This window comes from Theropithecus gelada, chromosome 5, assembly GCF_003255815.1.
Source record: "Theropithecus gelada isolate Dixy chromosome 5, Tgel_1.0, whole genome shotgun sequence".
In the NCBI taxonomy this organism is placed as follows: Eukaryota; Metazoa; Chordata; class Mammalia; order Primates; family Cercopithecidae; genus Theropithecus; species Theropithecus gelada.
In genome coordinates this window covers 161,699,453-161,724,402 of record NC_037672.1, presented here as the reverse complement: position 1 = coordinate 161,724,402, position 24,950 = coordinate 161,699,453, and the positions used below count along the sequence as shown (strand labels likewise).

The 24,950-nt window shown below is 39.5% G+C and overlaps 1 pseudogene; it reads right to left on the bottom strand.

Annotated features, from left to right (window-relative positions):
• LOC112624392 overlaps positions 1-19,009 on the bottom strand; it is a 27,425-nt pseudogene extending 8,416 nt beyond the window's left edge.
• Between the last annotated feature and the right edge of the window lie 5,941 nt (positions 19,010-24,950).

The window sequence follows — 24,950 nt, the reverse complement described above, 5'->3', positions numbered from 1 at the left end:
GGCCACTGCACTCCAGCCTGGGTGACAGAGCGAGACTCTGTCACCCAGGCTGGAGTGCAGTGGCCGGATCTCAGCTCACTGCAAGCTCCGCCTCCCGGGTTTACGCCATTCTCCTGCCTCAGCCTCCCGAGTAGCTGGGACTACAGGCGCCCGCCACCTCGCCCGGCTAATTTTTTGCATTTTTTAGTAGAGACGGGGTTTCACCATGTTAGCCAGGATGGTCTCGATCTCCTGACCTCGTGATCCGCCCATCTCGGCCTCCCAAAATGCTGGGATTACAGGCTTGAGCCACGGCGCCCGGCCCACAAGTCTTGTTTTATGGAAGTTTATGAAAGTGGGCACTGCCTAAATGACTGCTGGCCCTCCCGAATTACTTGTCGATTACTTGGCTTTTGCAGGTATGATGGACATTCCTGCCATTGCTGGCAATGGGAAGGGTAGGTCTTGATGTTCAGTGTGTCACATGCTATGTCACTCATAGGGGCAGCTACACTGATGAAGCTTCAATAGGAAAAATTGTTGGAAAAAATTAAGGTGTCCAGTTGCCTGAATGACATCACAGAAATAATGGGAACAGTTGGGCTAGATAAAAGGGATGCCTAGAGACATGACTGGATGTAAAGGACTGGCTACATTATTCTGCAAACTTCCCACAGCCAACTTTCCCAAGCTGGGCTTGTGGCTTATTTACTAGGTGAAACACCAGGTGTATTTGCTCCTGTGAGTATTCAATATAAGAGAGAAGTTCAGCTTTCCTTAACAAGTGCAAGCCACCGACATTTTTTTTTCCATTGGAATACTTCTTTTGAATGAGATATTGAGCTACTGTGTTTAACCAAATATTGCATAGGAAGATGGCTTGTAAGCAGGAGAGTAATTCCCAACAGCAGTGAATAATATTTTATGCATTATGACATACTTCCAACACTCCATTATATATGTGAACGCTCTTCACATGTATTATGTGAATTTAATTATTTGAGAAAATTTTGTCGATTGGAATTTAGAACTTGCTTGTGTTTGGTTTATAAAGCAGATTTTTCTATTATTATTTGATACAGATGTGGGAGACAGAAGAAATTTTGGGCAGTGGTGGTGTGTGTTGTAATCAGAGTGGAGGCAAGGATGTGATATTGTTTTTCAATTGCTAGAGTTTCTACTACCACAGAGCAAATTCCAAAACCTTCACTTCAGAGCGCTTTTGGAGTACATGAGTATGCAAATGATGGGAGAGATTTTTTAAAAAGGGAACTGCAAGGGAGCAGCTACAAGCAAAGTATATATAATTGAGTGAATCTGGCACTTTTGTTTTTCTTGCCCATATAAATAAGATTAGAAGTAACTTTAGCTTCAGAAACTTACATTTCAGCTTATTTTATATAGTTACAGACTGAGATAATATCTTGAGACACTATTTGTTGAGCCCTTCTTTTTTCCAATTTATTTTCCCCCAGGCTATCAGACGCATCCCTACTACTCCGAAAAGAAGTGGGAATGTCATAAAGGGAGCTAAAAGAAAAGGATGGATACAGTAGCTTGTGCCTGTAATCCTAGCACTTTGGGAGGCTGAGGTAGGAGGATTGCCTGAAACCAGGAGTTGGAGACTCAGTTTGGGCAGCATAGAGAGACTTTGTTCCTACAAAAAGTTAAAAAAAAAAAAAAAAAAAAGGCCAGGCATGGTGGTGTGTGCCTATAGTCCCAGGTACTCAGGGGGCTGAGGTGAGAGGATTGCTGGAGCACAGGAGGTTGAGGCTACAGTGAGCTATGAACATGCCACTGCACTGCAGCCTGGGCAACAGAGTGAGACTCTGTCTCTTAAAAAAAAGTAACTAAAAGAAGAAAGAGTCTGTGTTTCATTTTCTTGATTTCCAAAGCAGAGTTTTGAGATTGAAAAGAGAAGGATTGAAAAATGTAGGGAGCAAACAAAATTGACACCATAGAAGTAGCCGAAGGAGACTAGACAAACTTATGCTAGAGCAGTGTTGCCTCTACCCTGACCCCTGGCTGAGAGACAGAAGAATGCACAAGGTCAGTTTCACAAGACTTCACATATAAAGGGTTGGCCAAAACTGGAAATCCAGCCAATGTTCTGAAGAGCTCTGACTGCCACTGAGAGAGTACTGTATGCTGCCTGGGTGAAGAAGCTGTGACAATGGTCTATCTTGTCCCCAAGTGTCCTTTTATGAGCAGCTGTATGCACATGGCTCACTTGTCATTTTGTGGAATGATGTCAGGCTGTAGTTAAACTTACCAACATGGGTACCATCCTGTTCCCCTTTTAATGGCCTACTACACACTCCAATGTTGAGTAATTTTCCTTAGGTAATGAAGTCAGTAATTCTTTCACGAGGATTTACCCCCAGTGTACAGATAGGATTCAAATCCAGACAGTCTAGCCCAGGCATGGAGCTTCTACCCTGTAAGAAGTATAGAGAGATCTAAGAAAGTGAACCATGGGAACTGTCGTCAGTAGATGCTGAAAGCTGTGACAGTCTTTGCTCTGAACTGAACAGCCGGCTGCTTAGAAAGGATACTTTCTATTAGTCATGATCTTGTGAAAAATGAAAAATCTTTATTTTAGTTATGTTTGAAATGACTGCCTTTATAGATGTTGGTGATAATCTGCTCATGCTTTATTCATAGTCTATCTTAAGAAATTATTGTCAATCTTCTATTTTTTGCCCTTCTCTGAGGCTTGGGTTTTCCACCTGTAAAATTAGAGTGAAACACCCACCCTATAGGGTTACAAGGACTAAATTGGATAACACGTCAAATGTGAAGGCACTTAACAGAGTACCTGGGATGCACAAGACCTAGAAAATTTTAGTTATCTTCTCAGAAAAAAACGTTTCTAAGGCTATTTAACGTGTATTAATCACAATAAAAGGTTAGATATCAGAATAAAATATATAGCATGTCTAGTTAATGGTCACACATCTTTATTTACCTTGGAAATCTACCCAGAAGCACTTTGTCTAACATCCCGATTCCATTGAGGTCCTCAGAAGGGGTTTCAGTTATTTCACAGATGGGAATGAAATAAGAGGTAGGGCAAAGCTCATCTACATGATCCTTTATGGACCTCACTCTAGGTCATCTAGAATATAAGAATGCCATCCAACCCTCACCACAGCCTTGAATCTCTGGCTCAAAAACTGCCAGAGCCATCCGTCAATCTGCAACCCAATGTGTGTTTTTGAGGAGACTTTATGAGTTAGAGATCCATTCCCAAGCCCACATATTTGATTTCTCTAAAATTGATGTGCCTTTATACAATCTTTCTTCTTAAATGTCCACTTCTTATCATTAGGGAATTTTATCTTCACTTATATCTTTCTTTGGTTGCAAAATTGAAGAGACTAATCAGGGAGAAACTATTATTTGATGTTATATAGAGAATTAAGCAGAGTTCTTGCTTTTTCAGAAGGTAGCATAGAAATCACATGAGGATTTTAGTGCTACACATCAGGGCATTTCAGGAGTAAAGAAGAAGACCATTGTGTGTGCTTTTATTTTATTTTTTTTTCTGCTTAATTGGGATAATTACTTTTCATCACCTGATGTTTAATTCAATGTTTCTAAAATTCAAAGCCCCTATTAATCTCATTTAACACAATAGCTACCTTTATTAGAAAACATTTCTTACTTAGTCTTGATAATTTATTTTTTGCAATTGTCATATTATGGATAATGTAGTAGGAATAATTTTGTCTTAAAGACCAGACCTTGAATCTCATCATTTGTGTTGTTATTGGTGATGATAATAAACTGCTGTTACATTCCAATATTCTAAAAGATCTCTAAAATGACTGAGCATCTGTTAGTTTGACTGATTTTTCCCTAGGGCATCAATTTGAGTGCAAAATTTTTGTAAGCTAAATTGTGTTTGGTGTCTTCATTTTGTGCTGCTATAACAGAATACCTGAGACTGGGAAACTTATAAAGAAGATAAATATATTTCCTCACAATTTCTGGAGGCTAGGAAGTCCAAAATTACAGGGTCAGCATCTTGCGAGGGCCTTCCTGCTGCTTAATAACATGGTGGAAGGCATAACATGGGACTGGGGGAGATGGAAGGAGAGAGAGAGAGAGAGCAAGCAGAGGAGGAGGTTGAACTCACCCTTTTATAACAAACCCGCTCCCTCCATAACAGCCCTAATCCATTCATGAGGGCAGAACCCTCATAACCTAATCATCTCTTAAAATTCCCACCCCAAACATTGCTGTGTTGGGGATCAAATTTCCAACATGTGAATTTTGGGAGATACATTAAACCATAGCACTTCGATATCTGTGTTTGTTGAGGAAGGAGTATTTAAATCCTGATGCATTTTTTTTTTTTTTATGTGAAGAAATTCCTAGAAATTACAGTCTCTGTCCCACCTTGGGTATGCCCTGCTTCAGGCAATAAATAAAAGTATAAATGTTGTAAAAACTTCAGTTACATCACTGATGTGTTTCTGGACTTTTCTATCAGTAGTATCATTAGAATTAATTGCATATATACTGCTGTACTGCTATCCTCACCTGCCCATATGTTAAAATCACCTGTCTTAACATCAACAAGCTGTTGTTTTAGTATTGCTTGCTGTACCAGTGCTTAGGACAGTGGGTCTACCAATTACTAAATATACGCTAGAACATTTTCTTCATCTTTGAATGTTGAGGAAGCTATAATTATACTTCCTTTTTTTCCCAGAGTGTCACAAAAATGAAACGACTTATCTTCCTACAACCTACCTTCTCGTTTCTTTTTGGAGGCAAATTTATAATGTGGAGGAATTCATAATGCCTTGGACAAAATGTGCAGCTATTGTTTTTACTGAGAAGTTTGCAAGTACTTGTTTTATCCATATAGATATCCAAGTGCTATGGTTTAATATGTCTCCCAAATTTCACGTGTTGGAAATTTGAGCCACAACACAGCAATGTTGGGGAGGGTGGGACTTACTTTTAAGAGGTGATTAGGTTATGAGGGCTCCGTCCTCATGAATGGATTAGTGCTGTTACAGAGGGAGTGGGTTTGTTATAAAAGGATGATTAGTTCAACCTCCTCCTTTGCAGTTTATTTAGAGATCGATTTTACTTTGTATGGAGGAAAAGGGAGTGGATAGGGGCACTGGAAAAATAATAAAAATAATTGTGATTACTCTTTTCTCAAACATTGAATGTTTGTACACATTTTTTCATTGGTCTGTATATTCCAAATGTTTCACTGTCATTTATATATCTTTTACACTCTTAAAAGTTAAGCTGAGGCCCTCCTCATGCAAATGAAGGCACAAAGAAGTAGAAATGCTAACTAGCCCAGGGCCAGAGACTGAGAGGTAGGAATTAGTTTAGGTCTTTACATTTCCTCACATTGAACTTTACTAGGTGGGCAATGCTGACCCTTGCTTTCATTAATTCATTGACCCCATATTATCCCATAAAAATTACTTAAGGAAATTTTTATTTGACAATTTGAGGATGTTATGTGACCCTCAGTAGCAAGCCATACCATGTTTCTTTCTCTAACATTTATGCTTCCTTGAAGTTTTAAACTTTTGTCAGTCAGCAAACTGTTCACTAAATTCTTTCTGTGGGTAGGAAGCTCCTAGGATTTAAAGGAAAATAAAGATGCATGAAATATTGTTTTTACTTGGGAGGTACATTTTTGGGGAGGTAAGGCAACTACTCTAAAACCTTAAACAGTCACTCAGCTGCTGTGTGATTCAATACCATGTCAGTAACACAGAGACTTCATGCTATTGGTGAATCTTCAGAAGGAGGGTTGTCCACAGGCAAACCCTAAAGCTGTTGGTATCTGTGCTTGGATTTAGAAACAGCTGAAATATAGGTAATGAAAATTAAAATGGAGCTGAGGAGATCTTGGTTCTCACTCTAGACTTAACCTTGGGTAAGTAAAGGAATCACTTGAGTCACAGTTTTCTCATCTGTAAACTGAAGCACTTGGGCATAGTTTTAGAGTCAGATGGATCTAAATGTAATAATTTGGGCAAGAAGGACTCCTTGTGGTAGGAAGTCTCTCTGATAGGTGCCAATGATTCTTGCCTCCTGCTATTCATGGCAACATTGAGGGAATGTCACTTCCATAATTAGGTTACAAAATATTGGTACTTTTTTTCTTGCTAGCAGATGCTCTCTGTTGCTTTCTTGGCTTGGACACTTTGATAAAGCATGATGTTATGTTGTAGGGGCCCCCAAACAAGGAACCGGGAGCTGCCTTTAGAAAAGAACTAGTAAAGAATTAAAACCATCAGTCCAGCAGCCTACAAAGAGATGAATGCTGCCTACAGCCACTGAGTAACCAGGAAGCACCTCCTTCCCTAGTCGAGACTACAGATGAGACCACAAACACTGGGTGCACACTTTGATTACAGCCTTATGAGAGACCATGAACCAGGGGACCCAAAGAAGTCATGACCAGATTCCTGCCCTACAGAAATTATGAGATAATAAATAAGTGTTGTTTTAACATACTATGTTTTAGAGTAATTTTATACTCAGCAACAGATAATTAATACATTCCTTTAATTAAAAATATTGCTTAATATCACAAAATACTGCTTATTTATTATGGAACTAAGATAATACAGATAAGAAAAGGGAGAGGCATCTATTATGCTTGCTTCCTGGAAATAATCCCTGTTTGGCCTTGATTAATCTGTTAACCCTTGTTAAATCTGTTAAATCATCTTCAGTGTGCACATGGGGCATGGTTTTGTTTTTCCGTGCATTTGATGTCATCTGATGGCTCTCAGGAATTTCTTAAAATTATGGTTCTACTGATAGTACTTTCACAAAGTTGTTATTTTATGCCATTGCTTGGGATTTGGAGCCAATTGGAAGGCAGATTCTTGTGCTTATTCCTTTTTTAAGATTTTAACAGAGACGAGGGCTCACTGTGTTGCACAGTTGGTCTCCAACTCTTGAGCTGAAGTAAGCTTCTTACCTTGGCCTCCCAAAGTGCTGGGATTTCAGGTGTGAGCCATGGCCCCTGGCCTAGTTCTTCATTCTTTGTTTTTTTGTTTTGTTTTTTTTCCCCAAGACGGAGTCTTGCTCTGTCGCCTAGGCTGGAGTGCAGTGGCATGATCTTGGCTCACTGCAAGCTCCACCTACCGGGTTCACACCATTCTCCTCGCCCAGCCTCCCGAGTAGCTGGGACTACAGGCGCCCGCCACCACATCCGGCTAATTTTTTGTATTTTTAGTAGAGACGGGGTTTCACCACGTTAGCCAGGATGGTCTCGATCTCCTGACCTTGTGATCCGCCTTCCTCGGCCCCCCAAAGCGCTGGGATTACAGGCGTGAGCTACCGCACCCAGCCTAGTTCTTCATTCTTAACTGGTGCTTTCTCTTTCTAATTTTTTTCTCCCTTGATTTCAATGGCAATTGCACTGAACTTTTCTCCTGCCACTTTAGATTCTCCTTCTCAGTTCAGACCAGGTGTGGTGTCCTAGACTTCTTTGTTAGCTTTTCTTTTTACGCTCATCTCTTATGTTTGAGGATTCTATTTTGGGGCTTTTCCTGATCTAAACTTGTGCATTCTCAAGGTTTATCTAGCCTGCAGATATAGTTGGAGCTCCTATTTCTTGAAGTGCAGAGTATGAACCACGGCTGGAATGGCAAGGGATTTGAGGGGGTTCATACTGATGCGATGAACTAATACCAAATCCCATGTTGAAAACTTCATATCTCATTTCAATGTTTTTCCTATTCAGATTACATCATTATGTGTGAAACTTGAACACCTCTCCCATATAGGTGTTCTGACCAGCTCCCACTTAGTCTTCAAGACTTTACCCTCCATCCTTTCCCAATGGCAAGAAAATTATAACTGTGATTTATAAGGCTATATATTATAGTAAATTTTTGAAATCATAGTCCAGGCGCAGTGGCTCATACCTGTAATCCCACACTTCTGGAGGCTGAGGTGGGGGGGTCACTTAAGGCCAGGAGTTCAAGACCAGCCTGGCCAACATGGTGAAACCCCGTCTCTACTAAAAATACAAAAATTAGCCCAGTGCGGTGGCACACACCTGTAGTCCTAGCTACTTGGGAGGCTGGGGCATGGGAATCACTTGAGTCTGGGAGGCGGAGGTTACAATGAGCCTAGATCACACCACTGCACTGCAGCCTAGGTGACAGAGTGAGACTCTGTCTCAAGAAAAAAAATAAAAAAGAAAAAATTCTTTTTGAAATCATAAAGGGTTTGACTGCAAAATTTTTCAATAGTATAAACATGTAAAGAAAGTCCTCCTTCCTACCTTTCCCCAGTCCTACTCTTCCCCTTAGAGGTAACCACTATTAATAGTTTAGTGTGGTTTCTAGCTCTTTTTGTCTGCATTTACAAACATACATATAAATAATAGAATCTATATATGAATATGGTTCAGCAGTTAGCTTTCTCATTTCATATCTCATGGGCATCTGTGCACGCCAGGGCTTAAAAATCTACCACTTTTTTTTTAGCAGTTGCTTTTTTTTTTTTTTTTTTTTTAAAGGAGAGATCAAGGAAAGAAACTGACTTTCATGTCTCCAGGGTTCTTCAGAAATACGTTAGAGAAACTTTGTTTAATGCAGCAACTTGTCTTATTTTTATCCTTATTTTATAATACGTCCTTGAATACAATATCTACACTGTTTTTTTCAGGAGTAAGTTCAGGCAGAACTTCAGTAACTGACATTTCTTATATCATGTATTTATGTATTCATTTACTTATATCAACGCTCCTATCCCATCTTAATACATGTTAGTTTTTTGTGCTTATGACCCTCTGCCACCCACCTCTAGGACCCATTTATTAATTTGTTACATTTGAAAAACATTAAAGTTTTTCAACCATATTATTGAATTTAATTCTCAAAGTGAATCTGTGAGCTAAAAAAATATATAATTATTTCTATTTTACAAAGGAAGAAGTTGAGGCTTAGAGAAAATTGCCTAACTACCAACTGAGTTGTATTACATTGCCTATGTTCATACCCTCCTATCCCATCTCCTGTGAGCTTAAGATTTACCAGGGTGGGCTGGACATGGGCGTGGTGGCTCACGCCTGTAATCCCAGCACTTTGGGAGGCTGAGATGGGCAGATCATCTGAGGTTAGGAGTCCTAGACCCGCCTGGCCAACATGGTGAAACTCTGTCTCTACCAAAAATACAAAAATTAGCCGGGTGTGGTGGTGCACACCTGTAATACCAGCTACTCAGGAGGCTGAGACAAGATAATTGCTTGAACCCAGGAGACGGAGTTTGCAGTGAGCCAAGATCATGCCACTGCACTCCAGCCTGGGCAACACAGCAAGATCCCATCTCAGAAAAACAAACAAAAAAGATTTATCAGGGTGAAGTCCTGCCATATATGCTCAGAATCTCTGTATTCCCCTCCTTTGACATAAAAACAGCTAGTCTGTTTCATTTTCTTTGGATGAATTAATTCACACTGATATATTCCACAGGTAGTGACTCATTATGTTACCTCTCCCAGAGTTACTCCTACAGAAGTTGGTGAATTAACCTAAACAAATGAGAACCATAGTAGCAATTGTTGTAGAAAATAATTTGAACTCGAATAGACTTTAGTGTATCATATTTCATTTTTTGAGACAGGGCCTCACTCTGTCACCCAGGCTGGAGTGGAGTGGCTCAATCTCAGCTCACTGCAGCCTCGACCTACTGGGCTTAATCAATCCTCCCATCTCAGGCTCCCAAGTAGCTGGGACCAAAGGTGCACAACACCATACCTGGCTAAGTTTTGTATTTTTTGTGGAGACGGGGTTTTGCCACGTTCCCCAGGCTGATCTTGAACTTCTGGGCTCAAGTGATCGGCCCACCTTGGTTTCCCAAAGTACTGAGATTACAGGCTTGAGCCACTGTGCCCAGTCAGTTTTGGTGTATTTTAAACGATTTTACACAGAGTAGCCTTTTAATCTATGTCTCTGAAGTAGGCCGTACTTATATACAACTACCTCTATTGTATGTGTGTGTGTGTGTGTGTGTGTGTGTGTATGTGTATATATATGTTTTTGTGTTGTTGGTATTTATTTTTCAAAAAGCCCTTCATGAAAATGACCAAGATATTTTTGGAAAACCAGTCCACTGAGACTTGTTCACTATACAAGTGCCATATGACGCCAGGGATTCCATTTTAATTTTTTGAATCTGAAATTTTTCATTGTTAAAATGGTGATTGAAAAATTAACAATAATTTCCTCAGGGGTCTTTGAGTTCTTTAGGAACCATTTACTGTTTCAGCAAGATATTCTCCTCCTTGTGGATGCACATGGCTGTTTAAGAAACAATGGGGACCCAAAGAAGAACGAGACTTGCCCCTTGCAAAGAGTTTGCCTTCTCTTTCTTCTGTATGAATGAAAACATGATTTTTTTTTCAAGAATATTACTAGTAAAATCTCTCATCTTTATTCAGAAAGGTTATTTTTTTGAACAAATGACTAGCCTGCATTTTTATCAGTCTGTTTTCACACCTGTGATGTTTTTGAATATATGTGGAAAGGCAGTGAGTGACTCTGGGTAGCAGGAAGTGTGTAAAGGTAGGTCAACAACATCGGTCCTCCGAATAGGGAAAAGGAGATAGGGAGATTAAAGAAAGGCCTGGGTGAACTAATTAATACATCAGAAGACTCATGAAGTAGCTTGTCTGGTTTGCTCTAAATGAGATTTAATGAACTTTAGAAAACAAGCAAAAAAAAAAAAAAAAAAAAATCCTAGAATTCCTTAGAGATGGATCTTCCAGTTTCTCCTGCAATCTAAGTTTGTGAACCAATCCCTCTTCAAATAATCTGTCTTGTAATGATAATACTATTAATAATGGTAGGGATAATCATTTAAAGAATATTCACCATGAGTCAGGCTTTTTGCTGCATGCTACAAACAGATACTGTTCAATCCTTCACATACCCTTTGAGGCAGGTACCATGATCCTCACTTTACAGATGTGAACACTTAGTCTCAAAGCATTAACAACCAGCTTGAGGATAAAGAGCTGGGAAGGGTAAGAGTGAGAGCCACACCAGTGGGGTGGGGTGGGGGTGTCTGACTCCATGGTCCTCTTAACCATTTATGCCTATTGGTTTTTCCAAACCTGTGGGCAGAGCTCCCACGTTTTGAATATGACACATGAGTGATAGAAAACTAAACATACAGATGAAGGCACTGCTTGGATTGTGGGGCCTGAACAGTCTCTGTAGCATTAACAACACACATAATAAAGTAAATATTCCCAGAGTAAATAGTTTGATATTTTAATATGTTCTTTATGCTAATGATCATTTAGTCAACCAAACTTAAGGAACATTCACTTTGTGAAACCCAGCTAGATATTATGTGTACTTACAAAAGAAATAAAGGATTTCTGTGCTCTGCAAAGCAGTAATGAGATGTTGATCCTGGGGAGATGGGAAGAGGATGAAAGGATATAGGAAGCTGGGATGCGTGTTTATCGTCACATTTATGTTGTTGATGATTTGAGTATTCTGAAATTGATTAGCATTGTAAACAAATGTGCAATTTTTCAGTTGATTTCAACAAGATAAGCACACTAACCAAAAAATTCAGATCAAAAAGATTACTTTGCAATCTGAACTATTCTGTGCAACTTGCTAATCATTTTCCCCTGCACATCTTCCCCAGCTCCCGCTCCATTTGCTTCCCTATTCCTTACATTTATTTGCCCTGGTGGAAAGAACATTGAACTGAAAGGAGCCATAAACTATGGTCCCAATGCCACACACTAACTGTGTGACCCTAGTAAAGTTTCTCTAGGGCTGTGATGGGTTGCAAGGATGGCCATGAATTCATCATCTTCTGCAGCCACATTCCTTGGTAGTCCCCTGCTGCCCTGATTCTGTGCTAAATCATGTGCTTTGCTTTGACCAATGGACTTTAGCAAATGTGACATAAGCAGAGCCTTCAAACATCCTTGCTCATTTTGAAGCAGGATATTTCCCTGACCCCATTGTGGGCAAGAACTGGAGTGCCCAGGTGCTAGAACTAGCTGGCTGCTTCAGTGCTGTCGGGGCTGTACTCCACCCACTTGCTCTGTCCCACTGCGTTCCACCCCTCGCAGGAGGGGGAGCACAGGCGAGTGGGTACAGGAGCCAGGGTGAGTGCTTTTGGGTGCCAGTAGGAGCAAAACTCCATGTGGGTCCCGTAGCAGCATCTAGGGGGGATACCCATGACCTCTGGAGCCCCAGAAGGAGTGACACTACTCTTTTAGCTTTGCCATCTGCAGATGGCTTAAGTGTTAGCAGCTCAGTGGAGGGTCAATGTGACAGCCTTTTGCACCCACATTCATGGCCCCCAAGTTCTTGTCCAGCCAGGAGAAATGAAGTCACACAAACAATTTGAGGACAGTAATGTGGGGGATTTTATTGCCAACGAAAGTGGCTCTCAGCAGGAAGGAGGGTTAAGAGTGGGAAGGTTATCTTCTGCGGAAGTCTGACTGTCCCCAGCCAGACTCCTCTCTGAAGCTACATTGTCAAGCAGTCCCTCTGAAGTCAAACTGCTTCTCTGCGGCATCCAGCCATAGTCTCCAACGTCCAGCTGCTTCTCCTCTCTCTGCCAGCTAATCCTGGGGTTTTTATGGGCACAGGAGGGGTGGTGGGGTGGGCCATGGGTGGTTTTGGAGAAGGCAACGTTCAAGCAAGGAAACAGGCATGTAAGTTCTCACTTTGGGTCATGGTATCAGGCTTTTCAGCTTGAGGGTGGGGCCCTCACCAGGAACCTGCCCTCCCAGAATTTCTCTGCCTCCTGTCTCTATCGGTTTGGCTTGCCCTTTGGCTGCTCTTGGAACTCTGCCAGGTGAAGAAGCCCAAGTGAACCTACAGTATGATTAGATACATGTGACCCATTTTCCCTGTCATCCTGGCCAGGCATATAAGCAAGGCCGTCCTAAGCCAGCTAGGTGCTAGCTGCATCACTAAAGAGCCTGGCCAATATGAGCACAGCTAGACCAGATTGGAGGAGACTGCTTAGCTAATTTACTAAATTGGAGCTGAAAAAAAAAATGCTGCTTTAAGCCCCTAAGTTTTGGGGTAGGTTGTTTCGAGCAAAAGACAACTGATTCTAATTTTAATAATAAGTCTAATTTTAATAATAAAATAACAACGTATCCATTGCCTCCCCCATCGCATTGTTGGAAAAGTCTATGAAAGAATGCAGTGGCTGTGCATGAGTGGCTTCTTGTAGAGCTGGGTCCAGCACAGTACCCGTGTTTCATTAGCAACTCAGTGTTGTACACTGAACAGGTGAATAATAATAAACTAGAAGTACAAGGTAACAGTAGTTGTAGCAACAGAATAACCAAATATGTAAAATTCCCCAAGTAAGATATTTCATTTTCTCTTTAAACATTTTAATAGCTGTGCCAGAGAAAATTGAAAAGAACAAAATGAAGCAGGTGATCTGAGTCACCTGGGTTAGTAACAGCTGGGAGACAGGACCAGTGGTTTCTCTGAAGTTCTCATGCCAGCCAGGGCGGCAGCCTGCACTTGTCTGGGGTTTCCCACTATGATCAGAAAGATATTGCCAATTGCATTCTCTCTCTTTGAATTTGAAAGTTCAAATGATCAGACTTTTCTCACTTATTTGATTTTTGTCTATCTTTTTAAAAAATACTCAGGATATATGGGTTCATTCTAAATATCATTTCCAGTGGGGATGGTCATAGAGTCCATAATAAAAAATTGGTGAGCGCCAAATCTGGAGATATGGAAGAAGCCTTCACAATCCACAAAAGCAGCAGACACAGTCCATGACCACAGGGACTGCAAGGTCACAAATGACTACTAAAAGTGGTATAAATATTTCCTTAACTGAAAACATACTTGACCCAACTGGGTCTATGAAAAATAGGTATATATATATGTTTGTTTTTATTTTTTCAGACAGAGTCTTGCTCTGTGCCCAGGCTGGAGTGCAGAGGAGCGATCTCAGCTCACTGCAACTTCTGCTTCCCAGGTTCAAGTGATTCTCCTGCCTTGGCCTCCCAAGTAGTTGAGACTATAGGTGCCTGCCACCACACCGGCTAATTTTTGGATTTGTAGTAGAGATGGGGTTTCACTATGTTGGCTGGTGTCATGTTGTTGACCTCAGGTAATCCACCTGCCTTGGCCTCCCAAAGTGCTGGGATTACAGGTGTGAGCCACTGCACCCGGCTAGGTTTACATATCTCTATTCACATTTGTCTACTAGACAAATTTTTAAAAATTTGGTTACATTCTATTGTAGTCTAGCACATAGAGAGAAAAGTTCACAAAACATAAAGGTACTGTTTATTTAAAAATTATGAAACAGACACCCATATATCCACTACCCAGGTCTGAGACAGGATACTGCCTGCATGCCAGAAGTTCCTTCCTCTTCATACCCTCCCCTCTCAGCCTAATGCAAACTGCAATCCTGACCTTATGATGATGATCAAGTCCTTGATTAGCTCTATTGTTTTACCACCTCTGCAGAGGTGTGTACCTCTAAACACTATAGTTTAGTTTTGCCTGTTTTTGAACTTTATGTAAATGAAGTCATTCCATGTGTCCTTCCGTGTCTTGCTTCTTTTGATTAATGCTGTTACTTGCTTTGGATAGCTATAGTTGATTCATTTTCATTGACAGGTACGTTTCCATTTTATAAGTACAGTATTTATACAATTTACTATTGGTACCTATATCAGTAGAAACTCAAGTTTCTCCAGAAACACAAATTTTCAGGGTCATAAAATAAGCATATCTTCAATTTAAGTGAAAGAGACCCAAATCATTTTCAAAAGTGCCAGGAACCATTTAACCCTGACACAAGCTGTATTTGAGTGTTCCTGATGCTCCATATCCTTGCTAGCACTTGTTAGTGTCAGACTTTTAATTTTTGTCAGTCTGTGTGTATGTGACAGAATCTCCTTATGATTTCCATAATTTCCATTTTCTGATTACTAATGAGGTATTTATATATAATCATACATATAATATGATTCTATAATAAATATAATCATAATCTATGCTTTTATATAATATGTAACACATTTTCATATTTTTTAGCCATTGGATTTCTTTTGTATGAAGTACCTGTTCAAGTCTTCTGTCCTTTTTTTTTTTTTTTTTTTTTTTTTAAATTGTGTATGTCTTTTCTTATTGCTTTGTAGAAGATTTTACATACTTTGGACCTGCATGTTGCCTGGTTTTATGGGCTGCAATAGATTTCCCCACTCTTGGGTGTTTTAAAACTTTATTAAAATGTACTTTTTGATGAGTTGTTAATTTTAATAAACTAAGATATGTCTAATTTCTGCTTTTGATGACTTACTGAAGAAAGCTTTTCTTACCCTAAGGCCTTGAAGATAGTTTCTCATATCCTCCTGAAAGCTTTACAGATTTGTCTTTTACATTAAGTATATAACACATCAGGTGTTGAGTCTTTAATGTGAGGTGAAGATGCAATTTCATTACTTTCAAAATGAATACATACTTATTCCAGAACCATTAACTGCAAACAACTTTAGAGGCAATATGGAAGAATAGGTCAGAGAAAGACAGAAAGACAAGTCTGGAATCTACCGGAATCATTCAAGCAAAAGAAGATGAGAGCTTGTATCAGGATTATGATAATAGCAATGTTGGGGGTGGGGGTTGAAGAGGAGTTTAAGGTAGTTGGAAAGAATGTCAAATCTTTGCTTCAAAATGATGTAAGGAAATAGGCTTTGAGGGAGCAAGATTACATGAATATACCGAAGAGAGGACAGCAAATGGAAAGAAACTTCTTCAAAACAGTCTACCCACAGGCTATGTGGAAACTTACAACAATAAAGTTTCATAAAGTTAAAAAAATCAGAAGTATAGAGACCTTTGAAAGAATAGAAGATTTGCAGTTGATCTGAAACTAGTGATTGATAATAAATGTGCATGGCTCCACTTTGTTTAATATTATTTTTCAGTTTTTGACATTCTTAGCAATAGATTTTTCAACTTTTACATCTGATGCATTTCAAGTAACTTGATGTCGGTTTGTAATATCATAAGTCTTGCTGAAAATGCATTCAGATATTTTCAATTGATAGTATCTTCCAAGGTTTGACTCAGCCATTGTTTTCTAACAAAGTCTCATATCATTTTTTTCTCATATGCTGATTTTTTTTCTTTAGTAATTTAAGGAAAAGCAGATCAGTCAATAACTGCTAGTATGGTTCAAATTTATATTTGGTCTCATTCCTGTTAAGAGATTAATAAGATACATGCTAGTTTGTGACTGCAAGTTGATTATGAGAGAAATTTCATTTGCTCTGAACTGCATGAATATTTAATGTAGTAATTGCACAGATATTTCACACTCAAGATCACACCTTCTACTGCCATTTCTTGGCCTTCCGAGTTCTGCACTTTTGAAAGAGATGAGCCCTCCGGAGCATGACAAATTTGAATTAAAGATATTTGCAACAGGATGTTATTTTATCTTTCAAAAGCTGATATAACCCGTAGGTTCTCTTTTCTTAGTTTGGGACTCATGGGCTTGAGAACTACTAATGTAAATTCTACTCTTAGGCGTGTGACATGACAAACAGAAAAAGAGAAAACTCAAATAATTGCTCACAAGATTAAGAAGGCTGCAAGATCCATAATTAAGACTTTTAAAAAATGCAGTAAATTATAACCTGGTTTTTCAAAAGCAGTGGTGGCGTTTACAAATAAGAAGAAAAAAATGAAATGATAGGAGGTACAAATACATGCAACTTAGAAGTCAGATATACCAAAACTTTTTTCTTTGTGTGTGTGTGGTCATGGAGTGGGTAGGGAAAAACCCTTTTAACTGTTTAGCGGTTAACTTTCACAGTGAAACATTAAATCTCTGAAGCAGTGGGGCAGGATGCCTAGAGAAGAAACAGATCCTGAGTGTTCCTTTAGAATGTGCTGCATGTTAATAAACAGACCTGCACGTGATGTAGCTGGTGTTTTCTAGGCCCAGGACAAGTGAAAAATCACAAGATCTAGACTGAAGCTCACCCTCAATTACATTTTTTGATATGTCATTTCATCTCCGTGTCTTGCCTCCACAGAATATGTTTCCCCATAGATCTACAACTATTTTTTAACTGTTTACTCAGCAGTGGATTAAAGGATTTTTTTTTTTTTTTTTGAGATGGAGTCTCACTCACTCTGTTCCCCAGGCTGGAGTGCAGTGGCACAATCTCAGTTCACTGCAACCTCCGCCTCCTGGGTTCAAGTGATTCTCCTGCCTCAGCCTCCCAAGTAACTGAGACTACAGGCACCCACCACCATGCCCAGCTGATTTTTGTAGTTTTAGTGGAGACGGGGTTTTACCATGTTGGCCAGATGGGTTTCAAACTCCTGGCCTCAAGTGATCCGCCTGCCTTGGTCTCCCAAAGTGCTGGGATTACAGACGTGAGCCACTGTATCCGGCCTAAAGAGAATTCTTTAGTCATCGAAGATCTGGTTTTGGATCAACTGCAGACTCCTGTGGCTCTATGTAAGTTTTTTTATCTGCTCATTTTTCAATATTCATAAAATAGATGTTTCCAAGTGAACGAGCCAGTTACACATTTGCCCAAGAAACAGTATTAGGTGTGGAGTTTGGTATAGCAAATTACATCAGGGTCTGTAGCAATCTGGGCTCTAGAGAAACCACATAGTAGGTTTAACAGGAAAAGTTTAGTATAAAAATTTCAAACTCTAATAAAAAAGTAACCATAGATATAAGAAAAGGGAGGAAACATTTGGAAGGGGTTGAGACCTCTTGGATGAGGTTTGCCTTGGCCACTCGGTAGCAGAGAAAGTTAGCTGGTACCGAGTTGTGTGCAAACACTAGGCAACCATGGGGATTGTAGCTGGGAACAGGTGATCAGCAACTGGTGCAATGGGGGTGCAGTGCTACGTGGCTGTGGGACAAGAGGGCCTTCAGAGTGCATGGGATGCACTGGGGCAGGGGTCTGCGAAAAGCTTCTCAGGGCGGAGGACAGGTTATCCCCGGGCCAAGTCTGCAAGGTTGCCGAGGGATTGTGTCCTGGTCCTGTGGTTTGGTCAGGCTCCAGCATGGCTGACCCTCAACTCCTCTGCCTGTGCTGCAAATCATGGAAGCCTCTTTTTCTTGGAATCTTCCTCCAGCGCCCTCTACTGGCACAGTTTAACATCACTGTCACTTTAAAGGAGAAAGGCTTAAAGGAACTGGTGGTTGATCACAACGCACTGTATTGAAGGGTGTGTTTGCATCCGTATGACAATAAATTGATACCTGACCCAGGGTCCAAAAGCAGTGAAGAAGGCCAATAACAGCATCACAAAAAAAGCTGGAGGCTATTTTCAATCTACGAAAAGAGAACCTTTAAAAGTTCTCTTTTAAATATGCTGACGATCAACCTTTTTTTTTTCTGTTGACCAAAGACCAACATTTTTTGATATTTCTTAAATGTATCATGACATATTAATTCATGCATTTCTAAATAAATTACAGCAATTTCTTATCTGTGTATTTAAAGATAAATGAAAGCCTTACAGAGTCCTATTCATCTAAGCATATCCAAATAACCAAAAGTAATGAAAACCTTCAGTCTCTGGAAAACAATAAAGGGAATGCGATTCATAAACTCAGGTAATATTTCTCATGCTCCTTTTCCTGCTTCGTCTCAATTCCCTTTCATATCATTTTTGTTGGAGCCTCTCATCTGTGTGTGACCCTCCACCCTCAACACACAATCAGAAGTTCACAAAACAAATCCTCTATCGTTTTGAATCCCACAGCGTACTTTCTTCTCTCGGTTTCTTTCTCTTTCTCCGTTAACTGGCCTCTCTTTTTGTTTTCGTCTCTTCTACTCACTTTTCGATTTCTCCTTAGGCATCCCTCTCTTTTCTTTTGTACTTTTAGGTTCAATTGTTTTCTGCCCATTTTCTTTTTCAGCTTGCAAGAGTCCTTGAACTACTTTGTCAGAGACAATCTCCTCCAAGGCAGAGATGGGAGGAGCAGTAAATGCGCCTCTTGTTCTCTTCATGGGCCGTAGGCGGGTCGGCTCCGAACATTACCTCATTAGAAATCCTGTCCCCTTCACACTTTCTCCTCATAAATCTTTGTTGGTTCTTGCAAAGAGATCAGATATGCAATATTTAAATCTTTCAGAAGTTCTGGAATTTACAACCTAAGACCATCTTATTCTTCTTTCTCTTTGCTGGGCTGTACCTAATTTCTCTTGGTTTCTTGGGAAGTGCAGCCAGGTGAAGTGTGAGCAGACACACACACACACACACACACACACACACACACACACACACACACATCATTCTCCCATCTGGAAAATATTGACATCTGCATTATTGTTAAATCTTTGCCCTCTAGTATCTCTGCTCCTTATAACTTGCAAAAAACTGTGTCCCCTAAGTACAGTCTTTGCAGTTCTGTGTTCCTTTTAGGTGTTCCGCAAACAACTGCAATACTGCCAGGGAGCTGCACCTGGTGGGTGCAGAGATCCTGTCTGGGCTCAGTCTGTCACCTTGGAGGCACACCAGAAGGCACGATTTTATCCTGAACCGTAAAGCTCCTTTTACTTACCTACAAACCGGGAAAATGAAGTTGGCAGTGTTCAAATACATATTTTTAGTTCATTATTCTTCTAGGAATTATATAGGATTTTATAGTTTGAGTGGAAATCAGCAAGAATTTATTTTCTAAATGTAGTAGCCATTATGAAATGTGTTAACTACCTTTCTCTTCTGGGCACATTGTAAGATTGGGCTTCCTGTGGATCAGGTGACTGGCATCTAATTGCCGGTGCAAGACTCTTCAGAGGTGTCTTTTCTCTTTGACTCAAGGACTGGACATGTAGGAGATGGTGGTTGCTCCATCAACAAGGTCTTAGAGTGGGATGATATAAAGCAGAAACTTCAGCCACTCTGGGAAAGACATAGCCCATAGGTGAGAAATAAGCCTCTGTCATTCTAAGCCACTGAGATTTGGGGGTTGTTATTTAGCATAACCTTGCTCATTCTAGCCAATTCCCTAAACATGAACATTTCTCTTTGCCCTAATGATAATTGTTTTTGCCTTGGATGCATATCTTAACTAATTATACAGAGTCAGTGCTATCGTGCAAACTTCCCCGTTTTGTGATGTTTCTGCCATCTTTTTGAAGAAACATTTGTTGAATATTGTAAGTGAAATTATTTTTAAGGCAAGGATCCCCATCTGTAGACCTAGATGGGATCTTTGATATAAATATATTACTAGAGTGTTAAAAGCAATTTAACACTTTAATATGTTAAAATTATTGCAAATGCAGAGCTTTCTATTAATGTATATCTAATTTAATTTTCTGCAAGTGATTTTATGCATTTGTTCTTCATTCATTCATATATTCAGTAATTTGAGTTTTTGTTCAATGAAGTATTATTGAATGCCAGGGCCTGGACTAGGCTGGAGATATCAGTGTGAATAAGACGTAGTACCTATCATCTTTATAATGAAGTTATTAATCCTTTTCTTGTTTATAAAGACCAGTAATGGTTAAAAGTACAGTAAAACAGAAGGTCATTTCTAAATAATTTGCCTTTAAATCTATGTCATATCTTGGGCATTATAAACTGATTTTCAGCTGATTGAAGTAATTTTAAAATGTCGTGTGTTAGAGTCGACAAGCTTCTTGTCGTTTCTACCTACCTTTGTCCATTACAAATTTAAGACAGCTAACTCAAAGTGCTGTCAACATGTAATACTAGTCTTTATGGATATTTGGTTATAATTGGAAGAGCTGATCTGGAGATACAACTGTAAATTGATGAATTGAGGAGGTGGATAACTTTGTGTTGTAAAGTTGTTTCTTTAGTGGATGCCAGATGACCTGATGTTGCATATTTTCTCATCTATAAAGGTATTTAAAAGAAATGCTTCCCCACTTAAGTGGAGCAGTGGCGACCCTGAGTGGTTGAACTTATTCATTTTAGGGCTACTTTGCTCATGAGATGTCTTACTGATGTCTACTGTGTTTTGATTCTGGGTGACTTCCCACCATTGGTTTTAAAAAACTGCAGAGGATGATTATCAAGATTAAAAATATGAATTATGGAAAAGTGACACAAAAAGAACAGAGCCCTTACAGGTTGGGGCCTGCTAAGGAAGAATATAGATAGGAAAATGAAACAGAAAATGTTTGCTGTGTAGGTGATGAGTTTTCAAAGTAAGAAATGCAGTGGTTGGGTCAAGGATATGATAATGAGAAGTCTCTCTCATAAACATCCTTCCTAGGCTGCTTTTCAGGTTAAGTGCTTCTTTTCAGACCAACTTACTCATCACATCTTCTATGAGACTATCTATGTATTCTCTTCCCCCACCCACACACATCTTAGTGATAATCCTAAAAAATTTTGAAGTGTGACGAAATATATTCCACAATGTATGCATACCTGAATGTAAAATTAGTATTTGGGAAGAGAGTACCATTCTATTGCATACATTGAAACATTTAAATATGAAATAAATACTGATTACTCTTCTCCTTTATTTGGCACCAGGGATGTTCTTGTTTTTTTCTATTGAGGTTTTTATCCCAATTTTTTGCCAGGACTTCACATAAAGGTTTGGTAGCTCATGAGATCAGGAATATAGCAGGCTGAACTAGGCTCTAGGGGATATAGTGATAAAATACAACCTATTGTGTTGATGTTAATCCTGTCCTCAATACTAGAACTAGAAAAGCATTATACTATAGTAAATTTGACTCATACCAAGAGGCACAGGTAGGAAAGGAGGTATACAGGTCATGCTGTTTTCCTACCTATATTTTTGCCTAATAAATCTTTAGAAAAACACTGTTGATCATGGATAGTGACAGGAACGGGAAGAAGAGGAGGAGAGAGCATGCTAGGTGTCATTCTTTTGCTGGATGGCACTTTGTGGAAGCCAAGCAGAATGGATAATATTTCAGTATAAGTCACACTTACCATGCATAAAAAGTAGAATTAAAAAGTGTTAGAGAAATTACAAGCTAGCTGAGAGATCATAGACTTCTTTCAAGAACTATGGATGCTCACAGGTAGTGCTATCTACCAGCAGCCACAGATAAATAAAAGAATTCCATTCAGTTTCTTGCTTACTTCTAGGGAAAGCCATTTGAGCCCACATATAACACACACATATAACAAATCCATTAACCATCTGCTCTAAAATCAAGGAGCATATACATATAAGCCTTTATCCAGTAAATGCAATAAATGCTCAAAACCACATTAAAAAAATTTAAGTTCTAAGGTACATGTGCGGGTCTGTTACATGAATATATTGCATAATGATGAGGTTTGGGTTTCTAATGTGGACATCACCCAGATAGTGAACATAGTACCCCGTAGGTAGTTTTTTAACCTTCACTCCCTTCCCTACCTCTCCCCTTTTGGCTTTCCCAATGTCTATCTCCATCCCATGTTCGTGTGTACCCATTGCTTAGCTTCCACTTATAAGTGGGAACGTGTGGTATTTGGTTTTCTGTTTCTAACTTATTTCACTTACACTAATGGCCTCCAGCTCTATCCATGTTGCTGTGAAGGACATGACGTCATTCTTTCCGATGGCTGCATAGTATTCTATGGTGTATACATACCACATTTTCCTTGTCCAGTCCACTGTTGATACACACTTAGGTTGATTCCATGACTTTTCAACTGGGAATAGTGCCCAAAGCACATTTCATTCCTTTGTGGATACCGCCAAGGTGAGATAGAGCATCAGAAAGGAAGAGCAGGCACAATGTTTGCGGTAGCCCATGAACAATGCTTTCATTCCAGCTAGTTGGCTTGGAACTTGAGCATTATCTAGCACTAGTGCAGATAGAAACTTTGTCTTTCTCATTAAACCATGCTCATAGTTCTTTAATGTTATCCTTAACTTGAACGCTAATTTGAAGAGAATAGCTCCAGTTGGCCATCACTCATGGAAAGCCTCTGTTGGTTACAGTGATTTTAATATAGCAATACTACCTCACTTGACACATGCTAAGGGTAGTGGAATTCAAGATGAGGGCTGGAATATAGATGCTCTGAAAATCCCTCCTAACACACTTCCAGACTGACTGCTTCCTCCAGTCCCACCTGGGCTACCCAGTGGAAAACTTTTTTGTTTTTTTTTTGAAGACAGAGTCTCACTCTGTTGCTCAGGCTGGAGTGCAGTGGTGCAATCTCAGTTCATTGCAACTCTGCCTCCCGGGTTCAAGCAATTCTCCTGCCTCAGCCTCCCGAGTAGCTGGTGAGACTACAGGTACAGGCCACCACGCCCAGCTAATTTTTGTATTTTTTGTAGAGAAGGGGTTTCACCATATTTATTGGTCAGGCTGGTCTCGAATTTCTGACCTCAGGTGATCCACCCGCCTTGGCCTTCCAAAGTGTTGTGATTACAGGCTTGAGCTTCTGTGCCCGGCGGAAGACTATTGTAATAATTTTAACTTGAGAATGAAAAGTCTTGCTATGTCCACGTTCTCACAATGTCACCAACATTTTTAGGGATGAACTGGGCTATGTATGTTGGAGAACATATGGAAGTTAGTAACAGTGCACTTTGTGGCTTACTGCCTCATGTTAAAGCACTCAGAGTAGCTTCAAGAAGTCTTTAAGATGCAGGGCTAGTCCTACATCAATATTATCTGTATTCATTATTCACCATTTAACAACCCACAGATATTTACTGAGTGCCATCTGTGTGCCAGGCCTTATGTTAGGTATTGTAATAAGTTAGTGAGCAAACACAGACATGTACATTCCCACCCCTGTGCCCTTCGTTGTGCTGTAAAGACTTCCATTTTTCTTATATTTATTCTACCAAAACTTCAAGGCCAAGCTCAAGTCCACCTCTTCCTTATGAATCTTTTATTTCTACTGCTTCCTAGAGGATTTTCTTTAACACATATTTGGCATTTAATTATATCTTATCTATGCTTCCTGTGTCTCTCCTACTTCATCCATGGTCACGTAAATTGCTCGATAACTGCTGCTAATGCATTGCTTTCTTCTCTACATCAAGTTATTATATGGACAAAGGGGACAATTAAAAAAAGATGCTTTGGGCACATACCATTGGAAAAAAATGGCAGTTAAAATTTTGACATCTGATAAGAATATCCTGAACTGTAACAGGAAAGAAAAAAAAAAATAGCTCACCCATGGAAGCAAAATAACAAAGGTTCGGTAAGCTCTATAGTTTTGTAAGAAAGATAATGACCTTCTCTAATTTGATTTAAAAATTCTATGTTTGTATCTGAACTGTATTTAGTTTACTTGCAGTCTCTGTATTTGAAAGTTGACAGTATCTCTCAGTCTTACCCTTTGTTTTTGACTCTTTTACTATATGCCTGCTGCATGCAAATATGTTTTCTGTGTCCGAAGCAATAACAAGATATTTAAAAGAAGGATACCCCATGCCAAAAGAATTCTGGTTGGCTGTCTATCACATAAATTTATTCCTCTGGAAAAAAGGGCTGTTTTTCTCATTTGCTTTAATGGTGCTCAGAGCAGGTAGCTATAATTTTTTTGGGGAGGTGAGATAGGCCTTATGCTTATCAACCCTCTTGGTGTTTATTTTGTTATGGACCATTAAAGAGTGAGGTTGATAATGTTCCATCATTATGCAATCATGCAGAGAATGAATTTCTCCTCTAGACAAATGGAGTCAAAAGACTTATTTTTTCTTCATTTTCCCAAACTAACGGATCATTTAAAAGCCATTGGGCTAAAGTATCTTAAAAAAACAGTTTCTTAGAGTATCTTCAGGAAACAGTTTCAACAACCCGAGTATCTTCTTATCTAATTTGTAACCAAAGTAAAATAAAAGATAAAAGATTTGGTGAGAAAATTTGTAACAGTCAGTCATTGCTTCTTTGCTTCTTCACAGAGTGTAGCTTGGCGGCAGCATTCAATAGCACCTACACAGGAACTCACTTCCAGTTTTAGGATAAGACTATT